The sequence below is a fragment of the Cyanistes caeruleus genome, chromosome 3 (genome assembly GCF_971803275.1).
Source record: "Cyanistes caeruleus chromosome 3, bCyaCae1.hap1.1, whole genome shotgun sequence".
Taxonomy (NCBI): Eukaryota; Metazoa; Chordata; class Aves; order Passeriformes; family Paridae; genus Cyanistes; species Cyanistes caeruleus.
Window position 1 is genome coordinate 117,803,973 of NC_141703.1, and position 16,073 is coordinate 117,820,045.

The following is a 16,073-nucleotide window of genomic DNA, read 5'->3' on the forward strand; positions in this document are numbered from 1 at the left end:
TTTGTGGGACTTGTCTGTAATTTTGTGGGGATTTTTCTGGAATTGTGTGGGATTCTGAGGAGACTTGAAGAATGTTGAGGAATTTGTTTTAGATTTTGTGGGAATTTGTGGAGATTCTGTGGGATTTTTGTGGAATTTGGTGGGCCTTTTCAAGGACTTTGTGTGGTTTTGAGGAGAGTTGAAGTATTTTGAGGAATTTTTCTTAGATTTTGTGGAAACTTGTGGAGGTTTTGTGTGATTTTTGTGGAATTTTGTGGGATATTGAGGCGATTTAGGGATCTTGAGGGATTTTTCATGTATTTTGTGGGAATTTGTGGAGATTTGGTGGGATTTTTTTTTAGAATTTGGTCGTGTTTTGAGAAGATTTCGGGAATGTTGTGGGATTTTTCCTGGAATTTTGTTGGATTTTGAGGAGATTTTGTGGGATGTTTGTGGAACTTTGAGGGTCTTTTCTGGAATTTTGTGAGATTCGGCAGAGAATTGAGGAATTATCTGTGTTTTTTCATGTATTTTGTAAGAATTTGTGGAGATTTGGTGGGATTTTTGTGGAATTTGGTAGAGTTTTGGAATGATTTAGGTCATTTTGTGGGATATTTCTGGAATTTGGTAGGGCTTTTCAGGAATTTTGTAATATTTTGAAAAGATTTAGGGAATTTTGTGTTGTTTTTCTTGAATTTTGTGGGAAACTGTGGTGATATTATGGGGCGTTTCTGGAATTTGGTCGAGTTTTCAGAAGATTTAGGGATTTTTGTGGGACTTTTGTGGGATGTTCTGGGAATTGGGGGAGATTTTGTGGGACATTCCTGTGAATTGGTAGGGTTTTGAAATGATTTAGGGAATTTTGTGGGACTTGTCTGGAATTTTGTGGGGATTTTTCTGGAATTGTGTGGGATTCTGAGGAGACTTGAAGAATGTTGAGGAATTTGTTTTAGATTTTGTGGGAATTTGTGGAGATTTGGTGGGATATTTTTCTAGAATTTGGTCGTGTTTTAGAAGAATTAGGGAATTTTGTGTGATTTTTCTTGGATTTTGTGGACATTTGTGGACATTTTGTGGGATGTTGGTGGAACTTTGAGCGTCTTTTCTGGAATTTTGTGAGATTCTGCAGAGAATTGAGGAATTATCTGTGATTTTTCATGTATTTTGTAAGAATTTGTGGAGATTTGGTGGGATTTTTGTTGAAATTTGTAGAGTTTTGAGAAGATGTAGGGAATTTGGTGGGATTTTTGTGGAATTTGGTGGGCCTTTTCAAGGACTTTGTGTGGTTTTGAGGAGAGTTGAAGTATTTTGAGGAATTTTTCTTAGATTTTGTGGAGACTTGTGGAGGTTTTGTGTGATTTTTGTGGAATTTTGTGGGATATTGAGGCGATTTAGGGATCTTGAGGGATTTTTCATGTATTTTGTGGGAATTTGTGGAGATTTGGTGGGATTTTTTTTTAGAATTTGGTCGTGTTTTGAGAAGATTTCGGGAATGTTGTGGGATTTTTCCTGGAATTTTGTTGGATTTTGAGGAGATTTTGTGGGATGTTTGTGGAACTTTGAGGGTCTTTTCTGGAATTTTGTGAGATTCGGCAGAGAATTGAGGAATTATCTGTGATTTTTCATGTATTTTGTAAGAATTTGTGGAGATTTGGTGGGATTTTTGTGGAATTTGGTAGAGTTTTGGAATGATTTAGGTCATTTTGTGGGATATTTCTGGAATTTGGTAGGCCTTTTCAGGAATTTTGTAATATTTTGAAAAGATTTAGGGAATTTTGTGTTGTTTTTCTTGAATTTTGTGGGAAACTGTGGTGATTTTATGGGGCGTTTCTGGAATTTGGTCAAGTTTTCAGAAGATTTAGGGATTTTTGTGGGATTTTTGTGGGATGTTCTGGGAATCGGTGGAGATTTTGTGGGACATTCCTGTGAATTGGTAGGGTTTTGAAATGATTTAGGGAATTTTGTGGGACTTGTCTGTAATTTTGTGGGGATTTTTCTGGAATTGTGTGGGATTCTGAGGAGACTTGAAGAATGTTGAGGAATTTGTTTTAGATTTTGTGGGAATTTGTGGAGATTCTGTGGGATTTTTGTGGAATTTGGTGGGCCTTTTCAAGGACTTTGTGTGGTTTTGAGAAGAGTTGAAGTATTTTGAGGAATTTTTCTTAGATTTTGTGGAAACTTGTGGAGGTTTTGTGTGATTTTTGTGGAATTTTGTGGGATATTGAGGCGATTTAGGGATCTTGAGGGATTTTTCATGTATTTTGTGGGAATTTGTGGAGATTTGGTGGGATATTTTTCTAGAATTTGGTCGTGTTTTAGAAGAATTAGGGAATTTTGTGGGATTTTTCTTGGATTTTGTGGACATTTGTGGACATTTTGTGGGATGTTGGTGGAACTTTGAGCGTCTTTTCTGGAATTTTGTGAGATTCTGCAGAGAATTGAGGAATTATCTGTGATTTTTCATGTATTTTGTAAGAATTTGTGGAGATTTGGTGGGATTTTTGTTGAAATTTGTAGAGTTTTGAGAAGATGTAGGGAATTTGGTGGGATTTTTGTGGAATTTGGTGGGCCTTTTCAAGGACTTTGTGTGGTTTTGAGGAGAGTTGAAGTATTTTGAGGAATTTTTCTTAGATTTTGTGTAAACTTGTGGAGGTTTTGTGTGATTTTTGTGGAATTTTGTGGGATAGTGAGGCGATTTAGGGATCTTGAGGGATTTTTCATGTATTTTGTGGGAATTTGTGGAGATTTGGTGGGATTTTTTTTTAGAATTTGGTCATGTTTTGAGAAGATTTAGGGAATGTTGTGGGATTTTTCCTGGAATTTTGTTGGATTTTGAGGAGATTTTGTGGGATGGTTGTGGAATTTTGAGGGTCTTTTCTGGAATTTTGTGAGATTCGGCAGAGAATTGAGGAATTATCTGTGATTTTTCATGTATTTTGTAAGAATTTGTGGAGATTTGGTGGGATTTTTGTGGAATTTGGTAGAGTTTTGGAATGATTTAGGTCATTTTGTGGGATATTTCTGGACTTTGGTGGGGCTTTTCAAGAATTTTGTAGTATTTTGAAAAGATTTAGGGAATTTTGTGGTGTTTTTCTTGAATTTTGTGGGAAACTGTGGTGATTTTATGGGGCGTTTCTGGAATTTGGTCGAGTTTTCAGATGATTTAGGGATTTTTGTGGGACTTTTGTGGGATGTTCTGGGAATCGGTGGAGATTTTGTGGGACATTCCTGTGAATTGGTAGGGTTTTGAAATGATTTAGGGAATTTTGTGGGACTTGTCTGTAATTTTGTGGGGATTTTTCTGGAATTGTGTGGGATTCTGAGGAGACTTGAAGAATGTTGAGGAATTTGTTTTAGATTTTGTGGGAATTTGTGGAGATTCTGTGGGATTTTTGTGGAATTTGGTGGGCCTTTTCAAGGACTTTGTGTGGTTTTGAGGAGAGTTGAAGTATTTTGAGGAATTTTTCTTAGATTTTGTGGAAACTTGTGGAGGTTTTGTGTGATTTTTGTGGAATTTTGTGGGATATTGAGGCGATTTAGGGATCTTGAGGGATTTTTCATGTATTTTGTGGGAATTTGTGGAGATTTGGTGGGATTTTTTTTTAGAATTTGGTCGTGTTTTGAGAAGATTTCGGGAATGTTGTGGGATTTTTCCTGGAATTTTGTTGGATTTTGAGGAGATTTTGTGGGATGTTTGTGGAACTTTGAGGGTCTTTTCTGGAATTTTGTGAGATTCGGCAGAGAATTGAGGAATTATCTGTGTTTTTTCATGTATTTTGTAAGAATTTGTGGAGATTTGGTGGGATTTTTGTGGAATTTGGTAGAGTTTTGGAATGATTTAGGTCATTTTGTGGGATATTTCTGGAATTTGGTAGGGCTTTTCAGGAATTTTGTAATATTTTGAAAAGATTTAGGGAATTTTGTGTTGTTTTTCTTGAATTTTGTGGGAAACTGTGGTGATATTATGGGGCGTTTCTGGAATTTGGTCGAGTTTTCAGAAGATTTAGGGATTTTTGTGGGACTTTTGTGGGATGTTCTGGGAATTGGGGGAGATTTTGTGGGACATTCCTGTGAATTGGTAGGGTTTTGAAATGATTTAGGGAATTTTGTGGGACTTGTCTGTAATTTTGTGGGGGTTTTTCTGGAATTGTGTGGGATTCTGAGGAGACTTGAAGAATGTTGAGGAATTTGTTTTAGATTTTGTGGGAATTTGTGGAGATTTGGTGGGATATTTTTCTAGAATTTGGTCGTGTTTTAGAAGAATTAGGGAATTTTGTGTGATTTTTCTTGGATTTTGTGGACATTTGTGGACATTTTGTGGGATGTTGGTGGAACTTTGAGCGTCTTTTCTGGAATTTTGTGAGATTCTGCAGAGAATTGAGGAATTATCTGTGATTTTTCATGTTTTTTGTAAGAATTTGTGGAGATTTGGTGGGATTTTTGTTGAAATTTGTAGAGTTTTGAGAAGATGTAGGGAATTTGGTGGGATTTTTGTGGAATTTGGTGGGCCTTTTCAAGGACTTTGTGTGGTTTTGAGGAGAGTTGAAGTATTTTGAGGAATTTTTCTTAGATTTTGTGGAGACTTGTGGAGGTTTTGTGTGATTTTTGTGGAATTTTGTGGGATAGTGAGGCGATTTAGGGATCTTGAGGGATTTTTCATGTATTTTGTGGGAATTTGTGGAGATTTGGTGGGATTTTTTTTTAGAATTTGGTCGTGTTTTGAGAAGATTTCGGGAATGTTGTGGGATTTTTCCTGGAATTTTGTTGGATTTTGAGGAGATTTTGTGGGATGTTTGTGGAACTTTGAGGGTCTTTTCTGGAATTTTGTGAGATTCGGCAGAGAATTGAGGAATTATCTGTGTTTTTTCATGTATTTTGTAAGAATTTGTGGAGATTTGGTGGGATTTTTGTGGAATTTGGTAGAGTTTTGGAATGATTTAGGTCATTTTGTGGGATATTTCTGGAATTTGGTAGGCCTTTTCAGGAATTTTGTAGTATTTTGAAAAGATTTAGGGAATTTTGTGTTGTTTTTCTTGAATTTTGTGGGAAACTGTGGTGATTTTATGGGGCGTTTCTGGAATTTGGTCAAGTTTTCAGAAGATTTAGGGATTTTTGTGGGATTTTTGTGGGATGTTCTGGGAATCGGTGGAGATTTTGTGGGACATTCCTGTGAATTGGTAGGGTTTTGAAATGATTTAGGGAATTTTGTGGGACTTGTCTGTAATTTTGTGGGGATTTTTCTGGAATTGTGTGGGATTCTGAGGAGACTTGAAGAATGTTGAGGAATTTGTTTTAGATTTTGTGGGAATTTGTGGAGATTCTGTGGGATTTTTGTGGAATTTGGTGGGCCTTTTCAAGGACTTTGTGTGGTTTTGAGGAGAGTTGAAGTATTTTGAGGAATTTTTCTTAGATTTTGTGGAAACTTGTGGAGGTTTTGTGTGATTTTTGTGGAATTTTGTGGGATAGTGAGGCGATTTAGGGATCTTGAGGGATTTTTCATGTATTTTGTGGGAATTTGTGGAGATTTGGTGGGATTTTTTTTTAGAATTTGGTCGTGTTTTGAGAAGATTTCGGGAATGTTGTGGGATTTTTCCTGGAATTTTGTTGGATTTTGAGGAGATTTTGTGGGATGTTTGTGGAACTTTGAGGGTCTTTTCTGGAATTTTGTGAGATTCGGCAGAGAATTGAGGAATTATCTGTGTTTTTTCATGTATTTTGTAAGAATTTGTGGAGATTTGGTGGGATTTTTGTGGAATTTGGTAGAGTTTTGGAATGATTTAGGTCATTTTGTGGGATATTTCTGGAATTTGGTAGGGCTTTTCAGGAATTTTGTAATATTTTGAAAAGATTTAGGGAATTTTGTGTTGTTTTTCTTGAATTTTGTGGGAAACTGTGGTGATATTATGGGGCGTTTCTGGAATTTGGTCGAGTTTTCAGAAGATTTAGGGATTTTTGTGGGACTTTTGTGGGATGTTCTGGGAATTGGGGGAGATTTTGTGGGACATTCCTGTGAATTGGTAGGGTTTTGAAATGATTTAGGGAATTTTGTGGGACTTGTCTGTAATTTTGTGGGGGTTTTTCTGGAATTGTGTGGGATTCTGAGGAGACTTGAAGAATGTTGAGGAATTTGTTTTAGATTTTGTGGGAATTTGTGGAGATTTGGTGGGATATTTTTCTAGAATTTGGTCGTGTTTTAGAAGAATTAGGGAATTTTGTGTGATTTTTCTTGGATTTTGTGGACATTTGTGGACATTTTGTGGGATGTTGGTGGAACTTTGAGCGTCTTTTCTGGAATTTTGTGAGATTCTGCAGAGAATTGAGGAATTATCTGTGATTTTTCATGTTTTTTGTAAGAATTTGTGGAGATTTGGTGGGATTTTTGTTGAAATTTGTAGAGTTTTGAGAAGATGTAGGGAATTTGGTGGGATTTTTGTGGAATTTGGTGGGCCTTTTCAAGGACTTTGTGTGGTTTTGAGGAGAGTTGAAGTATTTTGAGGAATTTTTCTTAGATTTTGTGGAGACTTGTGGAGGTTTTGTGTGATTTTTGTGGAATTTTGTGGGATATTGAGGCGATTTAGGGATCTTGAGGGATTTTTCATGTATTTTGTGGGAATTTGTGGAGATTTGGTGGGATTTTTTTTTAGAATTTGGTCGTGTTTTGAGAAGATTTCGGGAATGTTGTGGGATTTTTCCTGGAATTTTGTTGGATTTTGAGGAGATTTTGTGGGATGTTTGTGGAACTTTGAGGGTCTTTTCTGGAATTTTGTGAGATTCGGCAGAGAATTGAGGAATTATCTGTGATTTTTCATGTATTTTGTAAGAATTTGTGGAGATTTGGTGGGATTTTTGTGGAATTTGGTAGAGTTTTGGAATGATTTAGGTCATTTTGTGGGATATTTCTGGAATTTGGTAGGCCTTTTCAGGAATTTTGTAGTATTTTGAAAAGATTTAGGGAATTTTGTGTTGTTTTTCTTGAATTTTGTGGGAAACTGTGGTGATTTTATGGGGCGTTTCTGGAATTTGGTCAAGTTTTCAGAAGATTTAGGGATTTTTGTGGGATTTTTGTGGGATGTTCTGGGAATCGGTGGAGATTTTGTGGGACATTCCTGTGAATTGGTAGGGTTTTGAAATGATTTAGGGAATTTTGTGGGACTTGTCTGTAATTTTGTGGGGATTTTTCTGGAATTGTGTGGGATTCTGAGGAGACTTGAAGAATGTTGAGGAATTTGTTTTAGATTTTGTGGGAATTTGTGGAGATTCTGTGGGATTTTTGTGGAATTTGGTGGGCCTTTTCAAGGACTTTGTGTGGTTTTGAGGAGAGTTGAAGTATTTTGAGGAATTTTTCTTAGATTTTGTGGAAACTTGTGGAGGTTTTGTGTGATTTTTGTGGAATTTTGTGGGATAGTGAGGCGATTTAGGGATCTTGAGGGATTTTTCATGTATTTTGTGGGAATTTGTGGAGATTTGGTGGGATTTTTTTTTAGAATTTGGTCGTGTTTTGAGAAGATTTCGGGAATGTTGTGGGATTTTTCCTGGAATTTTGTTGGATTTTGAGGAGATTTTGTGGGATGTTTGTGGAACTTTGAGGGTCTTTTCTGGAATTTTGTGAGATTCGGCAGAGAATTGAGGAATTATCTGTGTTTTTTCATGTATTTTGTAAGAATTTGTGGAGATTTGGTGGGATTTTTGTGGAATTTGGTAGAGTTTTGGAATGATTTAGGTCATTTTGTGGGATATTTCTGGAATTTGGTAGGGCTTTTCAGGAATTTTGTAATATTTTGAAAAGATTTAGGGAATTTTGTGTTGTTTTTCTTGAATTTTGTGGGAAACTGTGGTGATATTATGGGGCGTTTCTGGAATTTGGTCGAGTTTTCAGAAGATTTAGGGATTTTTGTGGGACTTTTGTGGGATGTTCTGGGAATTGGGGGAGATTTTGTGGGACATTCCTGTGAATTGGTAGGGTTTTGAAATGATTTAGGGAATTTTGTGGGACTTGTCTGTAATTTTGTGGGGGTTTTTCTGGAATTGTGTGGGATTCTGAGGAGACTTGAAGAATGTTGAGGAATTTGTTTTAGATTTTGTGGGAATTTGTGGAGATTTGGTGGGATATTTTTCTAGAATTTGGTCGTGTTTTAGAAGAATTAGGGAATTTTGTGTGATTTTTCTTGGATTTTGTGGACATTTGTGGACATTTTGTGGGATGTTGGTGGAACTTTGAGCGTCTTTTCTGGAATTTTGTGAGATTCTGCAGAGAATTGAGGAATTATCTGTGATTTTTCATGTATTTTGTAAGAATTTGTGGAGATTTGGTGGGATTTTTGTTGAAATTTGTAGAGTTTTGAGAAGATGTAGGGAATTTGGTGGGATTTTTGTGGAATTTGGTGGGCCTTTTCAAGGACTTTGTGTGGTTTTGAGGAGAGTTGAAGTATTTTGAGGAATTTTTCTTAGATTTTGTGGAGACTTGTGGAGGTTTTGTGTGATTTTTGTGGAATTTTGTGGGATATTGAGGCGATTTAGGGATCTTGAGGGATTTTTCATGTATTTTGTGGGAATTTGTGGAGATTTGGTGGGATTTTTTTTTAGAATTTGGTCGTGTTTTGAGAAGATTTCGGGAATGTTGTGGGATTTTTCCTGGAATTTTGTTGGATTTTGAGGAGATTTTGTGGGATGTTTGTGGAACTTTGAGGGTCTTTTCTGGAATTTTGTGAGATTCGGCAGAGAATTGAGGAATTATCTGTGATTTTTCATGTATTTTGTAAGAATTTGTGGAGATTTGGTGGGATTTTTGTGGAATTTGGTAGAGTTTTGGAATGATTTAGGTCATTTTGTGGGATATTTCTGGAATTTGGTAGGCCTTTTCAGGAATTTTGTAATATTTTGAAAAGATTTAGGGAATTTTGTGTTGTTTTTCTTGAATTTTGTGGGAAACTGTGGTGATTTTATGGGGCGTTTCTGGAATTTGGTCAAGTTTTCAGAAGATTTAGGGATTTTTGTGGGATTTTTGTGGGATGTTCTGGGAATCGGTGGAGATTTTGTGGGACATTCCTGTGAATTGGTAGGGTTTTGAAATGATTTAGGGAATTTTGTGGGACTTGTCTGTAATTTTGTGGGGATTTTTCTGGAATTGTGTGGGATTCTGAGGAGACTTGAAGAATGTTGAGGAATTTGTTTTAGATTTTGTGGGAATTTGTGGAGATTCTGTGGGATTTTTGTGGAATTTGGTGGGCCTTTTCAAGGACTTTGTGTGGTTTTGAGGAGAGTTGAAGTATTTTGAGGAATTTTTCTTAGATTTTGTGGAAACTTGTGGAGGTTTTGTGTGATTTTTGTGGAATTTTGTGGGATATTGAGGCGATTTAGGGATCTTGAGGGATTTTTCATGTATTTTGTGGGAATTTGTGGAGATTTGGTGGGATTTTTTTTTAGAATTTGGTCGTGTTTTGAGAAGATTTCGGGAATGTTGTGGGATTTTTCCTGGAATTTTGTTGGATTTTGAGGAGATTTTGTGGGATGTTTGTGGAACTTTGAGGGTCTTTTCTGGAATTTTGTGAGATTCGGCAGAGAATTGAGGAATTATCTGTGTTTTTTCATGTATTTTGTAAGAATTTGTGGAGATTTGGTGGGATTTTTGTGGAATTTGGTAGAGTTTTGGAATGATTTAGGTCATTTTGTGGGATATTTCTGGAATTTGGTAGGCCTTTTCAGGAATTTTGTAATATTTTGAAAAGATTTAGGGAATTTTGTGTTGTTTTTCTTGAATTTTGTGGGAAACTGTGGTGATATTATGGGGCGTTTCTGGAATTTGGTCGAGTTTTCAGAAGATTTAGGGATTTTTGTGGGACTTTTGTGGGATGTTCTGGGAATTGGGGGAGATTTTGTGGGACATTCCTGTGAATTGGTAGGGTTTTGAAATGATTTAGGGAATTTTGTGGGACTTGTCTGTAATTTTGTGGGGGTTTTTCTGGAATTGTGTGGGATTCTGAGGAGACTTGAAGAATGTTGAGGAATTTGTTTTAGATTTTGTGGGAATTTGTGGAGATTTGGTGGGATATTTTTCTAGAATTTGGTCGTGTTTTAGAAGAATTAGGGAATTTTGTGTGATTTTTCTTGGATTTTGTGGACATTTGTGGACATTTTGTGGGATGTTGGTGGAACTTTGAGCGTCTTTTCTGGAATTTTGTGAGATTCTGCAGAGAATTGAGGAATTATCTGTGATTTTTCATGTATTTTGTAAGAATTTGTGGAGATTTGGTGGGATTTTTGTTGAAATTTGTAGAGTTTTGAGAAGATGTAGGGAATTTGGTGGGATTTTTGTGGAATTTGGTGGGCCTTTTCAAGGACTTTGTGTGGTTTTGAGGAGAGTTGAAGTATTTTGAGGAATTTTTCTTAGATTTTGTGGAGACTTGTGGAGGTTTTGTGTGATTTTTGTGGAATTTTGTGGGATATTGAGGCGATTTAGGGATCTTGAGGGATTTTTCATGTATTTTGTGGGAATTTGTGGAGATTTGGTGGGATTTTTTTTTAGAATTTGGTCGTGTTTTGAGAAGATTTCGGGAATGTTGTGGGATTTTTCCTGGAATTTTGTTGGATTTTGAGGAGATTTTGTGGGATGTTTGTGGAACTTTGAGGGTCTTTTCTGGAATTTTGTGAGATTCGGCAGAGAATTGAGGAATTATCTGTGATTTTTCATGTATTTTGTAAGAATTTGTGGAGATTTGGTGGGATTTTTGTGGAATTTGGTAGAGTTTTGGAATGATTTAGGTCATTTTGTGGGATATTTCTGGAATTTGGTAGGGCTTTTCAGGAATTTTGTAATATTTTGAAAAGATTTAGGGAATTTTGTGTTGTTTTTCTTGAATTTTGTGGGAAACTGTGGTGATTTTATGGGGCGTTTCTGGAATTTGGTCAAGTTTTCAGAAGATTTAGGGATTTTTGTGGGATTTTTGTGGGATGTTCTGGGAATCGGTGGAGATTTTGTGGGACATTCCTGTGAATTGGTAGGGTTTTGAAATGATTTAGGGAATTTTGTGGGACTTGTCTGTAATTTTGTGGGGATTTTTCTGGAATTGTGTGGGATTCTGAGGAGACTTGAAGAATGTTGAGGAATTTGTTTTAGATTTTGTGGGAATTTGTGGAGATTCTGTGGGATTTTTGTGGAATTTGGTGGGCCTTTTCAAGGACTTTGTGTGGTTTTGAGGAGAGTTGAAGTATTTTGAGGAATTTTTCTTAGATTTTGTGGAAACTTGTGGAGGTTTTGTGTGATTTTTGTGGAATTTTGTGGGATATTGAGGCGATTTAGGGATCTTGAGGGATTTTTCATGTATTTTGTGGGAATTTGTGGAGATTTGGTGGGATATTTTTCTAGAATTTGGTCGTGTTTTAGAAGAATTAGGGAATTTTGTGGGATTTTTCTTGGATTTTGTGGACATTTGTGGACATTTTGTGGGATGTTGGTGGAACTTTGAGCGTCTTTTCTGGAATTTTGTGAGATTCTGCAGAGAATTGAGGAATTATCTGTGATTTTTCATGTATTTTGTAAGAATTTGTGGAGATTTGGTGGGATTTTTGTTGAAATTTGTAGAGTTTTGAGAAGATGTAGGGAATTTGGTGGGATTTTTGTGGAATTTGGTGGGCCTTTTCAAGGACTTTGTGTGGTTTTGAGGAGAGTTGAAGTATTTTGAGGAATTTTTCTTAGATTTTGTGGAAACTTGTGGAGGTTTTGTGTGATTTTTGTGGAATTTTGTGGGATATTGAGGCGATTTAGGGATCTTGAGGGATTTTTCATGTATTTTGTGGGAATTTGTGGAGATTTGGTGGGATTTTTTTTTAGAATTTGGTCGTGTTTTGAGAAGATTTCGGGAATGTTGTGGGATTTTTCCTGGAATTTTGTTGGATTTTGAGGAGATTTTGTGGGATGTTTGTGGAACTTTGAGGGTCTTTTCTGGAATTTTGTGAGATTCGGCAGAGAATTGAGGAATTATCTGTGATTTTTCATGTATTTTGTAAGAATTTGTGGAGATTTGGTGGGATTTTTGTGGAATTTGGTAGAGTTTTGGAATGATTTAGGTCATTTTGTGGGATATTTCTGGAATTTGGTAGGGCTTTTCAGGAATTTTGTAATATTTTGAAAAGATTTAGGGAATTTTGTGTTGTTTTTCTTGAATTTTGTGGGAAACTGTGGTGATATTATGGGGCGTTTCTGGAATTTGGTCGAGTTTTCAGAAGATTTAGGGATTTTTGTGGGACTTTTGTGGGATGTTCTGGGAATCGGTGGAGATTTTGTGGGACATTCCTGTGAATTGGTAGGGTTTTGAAATGATTTAGGGAATTTTGTGGGACTTGTCTGTAATTTTGTGGGGGTTTTTCTGGAATTGTGTGGGATTCTGAGGAGACTTGAAGAATGTTGAGGAATTTGTTTTAGATTTTGTGGGAATTTTTGGAGATTCTGTGGGATTTTTGTGGAACTTGGTGGGCCTTTTCAAGGACTTTGTGTGGTTTTGAGGAGAGTTGAAGTATTTTGAGGAATTTTTCTTAGATTTTGTGGAAACTTGTGGAGGTTTTGTGTGATTTTTGTGGAATTTTGTGGGATATTGAGGCGATTTAGGGATCTTGAGGGATTTTTCATGTATTTTGTGGGAATTTGTGGAGATTTGGTGGGATATTTTTCTAGAATTTGGTCGTGTTTTAGAAGAATTAGGGAATTTTGTGGGATTTTTCTTGGATTTTGTGGACATTTGTGGACATTTTGTGGGATGTTGGTGGAACTTTGAGCGTCTTTTCTGTAATTTTGTGAGATTCGGCAGAGAATTGAGGAATTATCTGTGATTTTTCATGTATTTTGTAAGAATTTGTGGAGATTTGGTGGGATTTTTGTTGAAATTGGTAGAGTTTTGGAATGATTTAGGTCATTTTGTGGGATATTTCTGGAATTTGGTAGGGCTTTTCAGGAATTTTGTAGTATTTTGAAAAGATTTAGGGAATTTTGTGTTTTCTTGAATTTTGTGGGAAACTGTGGTGATTTTATGGGGCGTTTCTGGAATTTGGTCGAGTTTTCAGAAGATTTAGGGATTTTTGTGGGATTTTTGTGGGATGTTCTGGGAATCAGTGGAGATTTTGTGGGACATTCCTGTGAATTGGTAGGGTTTTGAAATGATTTAGGGAATTTTGTGGGACTTGTCTGTAATTTTGTGGGGATTTTTCTGGAATTGTGTGGGATTCTGAGGAGACTTGAAGAATGTTGAGGAATTTTTTTTAGATTTTTCTGGAATTTGTGGAGATTTGGTGGGATATTTTTCTAGAATTTGGTCGTGTTTTAGAAGAATTAGGGAATTTTGTGGGATTTTTCTTGGATTTTGTGGACATTTGTGGACATTTTGTGGGATGTTGGTGGAACTTTGAGGGTCTTTTCTGGAATTTTGTGAGATTCTGCAGGGAATTGAGGAATTATCTGTGATTTTTCATGTATTTTGTAAGAATTTGTGGAGATTTGGTGGGATTTTTGTTGAAATTTGTAGAGTTTTGAGAAGATGTAGGGAATTTGGTGGGATTTTTGTGGAATTTGGTGGGCCTTTTCAAGGACTTTGTGTGGTTTTGAGGAGAGTTGAAGTATTTTGAGGAATTTTTCTTAGATTTTGTGGAAACTTGTGGAGGTTTTGTGTGATTTTTGTGGAATTTTGTGGGATAGTGAGGCGATTTAGGGATCTTGAGGGATTTTTCATGTATTTTGTGGGAATTTGTGGAGATTTGGTGGGATTTTTTTTTAGAATTTGGTCATGTTTTGAGAAGATTTCGGGAATGTTGTGGGATTTTTCCTGGAATTTTGTTGGATTTTGAGGAGATTTTGTGGGATGGTTGTGGAATTTTGAGGGTCTTTTCTGGAATTTTGTGAGATTCGGCAGAGAATTGAGGAATTATCTGTGATTTTTCATGTATTTTGTAAGAATTTGTGGAGATTTGGTGGGATTTTTGTGGAATTTGGTAGAGTTTTGGAATGATTTAGGTCATTTTGTGGGATATTTCTGGAATTTGGTAGGGCTTTTCAGGAATTTTGTAGTATTTTGAAAAGATTTAGGGAATTTTGTGTTTTCTTGAATTTTGTGGGAAACTGTGGTGATTTTATGGGGCGTTTCTGGAATTTGGTCGAGTTTTCAGAAGATTTAGGGATTTTTGTGGGATTTTTGTGGGATGTTCTGGGAATCAGTGGAGATTTTGTGGGACATTCCTGTGAATTGGTAGGGTTTTGAAATGATTTAGGGAATTTTGTGGGACTTGTCAGTAATTTTGTGGGGGTTTTTCTGGAATTGTGTGGGATTCTGAGGAGACTTGAAGAATGTTGTGGAATTTGTTTTAGATTTTGAGGGAATTTGTGGAGATTTGGTGGGATATTTTTCTAGAATTTGGTCGTGTTTTAGAAGAATTAGGGAATTTTGTGGGATTTTTCTTGGATTTTGTGGACATTTGTGGACATTTTGTGGGATGTTGGTGGAACTTTGAGCGTCTTTTCTGGAATTTTGTGAGATTCTGCAGAGAATTGAGGAATTATCTGTGATTTTTCATGTATTTTGTAAGAATTTGTGGAGATTTGGTGGGATTTTTGTTGAAATTTGTAGAGTTTTGAGAAGATGTAGGGAATTTGGTGGGATTTTTGTGGAATTTGGTGGGCCTTTTCAAGGACTTTGTGTGGTTTTGAGGAGAGTTGAAGTATTTTGAGGAATTTTTCTTAGATTTTGTGGAAACTTGTGGAGGTTTTGTGTGATTTTTGTGGAATTTTGTGGGATAGTGAGGCGATTTAGGGATCTTGAGGGATTTTTCATGTATTTTGTGGGAATTTGTGGAGATTTGGTGGGATTTTTTTTTAGAATTTGGTCGTGTTTTGAGAAGATTTCGGGAATGTTGTGGGATTTTTCCTGGAATTTTGTTGGATTTTGAGGAGATTTTGTGGGATGGTTGTGGAACTTTGAGGGTCTTTTCTGGAATTTTGTGAGATTCGGCAGAGAATTGAGGAATTATCTGTGATTTTTCATGTATTTTGTAAGAATTTGTGGAGATTTGGTGGGATTTTTGTGGAATTTGGTAGAGTTTTGGAATGATTTAGGTCATTTTGTGGGATATTTCTGGAATTTGGTAGGCCTTTTCAGGAATTTTGTAATATTTTGAAAAGATTTAGGGAATTTTGTGTTGTTTTTCTTGAATTTTGTGGGAAACTGTGGTGATTTTATGGGGCGTTTCTGGAATTTGGTCGAGTTTTCAGAAGATTTAGGGATTTTTGTGGGATTTTTGTGGGATGTTCTGGGAATCAGTGGAGATTTTGTGGGACATTCCTGTGAATTGGTAGGGTTTTGAAATGATTTAGGGAATTTTGTGGGACTTGTCTGGAATTTTGTGGGGATTTTTCTGGAATTGTGTGGGATTCTGAGGAGACTTGAAGAATGTTGAGGAATTTGTTTTAGATTTTGAGGGAATTTGTGGAGATTTGGTGGGATATTTTTCTAGAATTTGGTCGTGTTTTAGAAGAATTAGGGAATTTTGTGGGATTTTTCTTGGATTTTGTGGACATTTGTGGACATTTTGTGGGATGTTGGTGGAACTTTGAGGGTCTTTTCTGGAATTTTGTGAGATTCTGCAGAGAATTGAGGAATTATCTGTGATTTTTCATGTATTTTGTAAGAATTTGTGGAGATTTGGTGGGATTTTTGTTGAAATTTGTAGAGTTTTGAGAAGATGTAGGGAATTTGGTGGGATTTTTGTGGAATTTGGTGGGCCTTTTCAAGGACTTTGTGTGGTTTTGAGGAGAGTTGAAGTATTTTGAGGAATTTTTCTTAGATTTTGTGGAAACTTGTGGAGGTTTTGTGTGATTTTTGTGGAATTTTGTGGGATATTGAGGCGATTTAGGGATCTTGAGGGATTTTTCATGTATTTTGTGGGAATTTGTGGAGATTTGGTGGGATTTTGTTTTAGAATTTGGTCGTGTTTTGAGAAGATTTCGGGAATGTTGTGGGATTTTTCCTGGAATTTTGTTGGATTTTGAGGAGATTTTGCGGGATGTTTGTGGAATTTTGAGGGTCTTTTCTGGAATTTTGTGAGATTCGGCAGAGAAT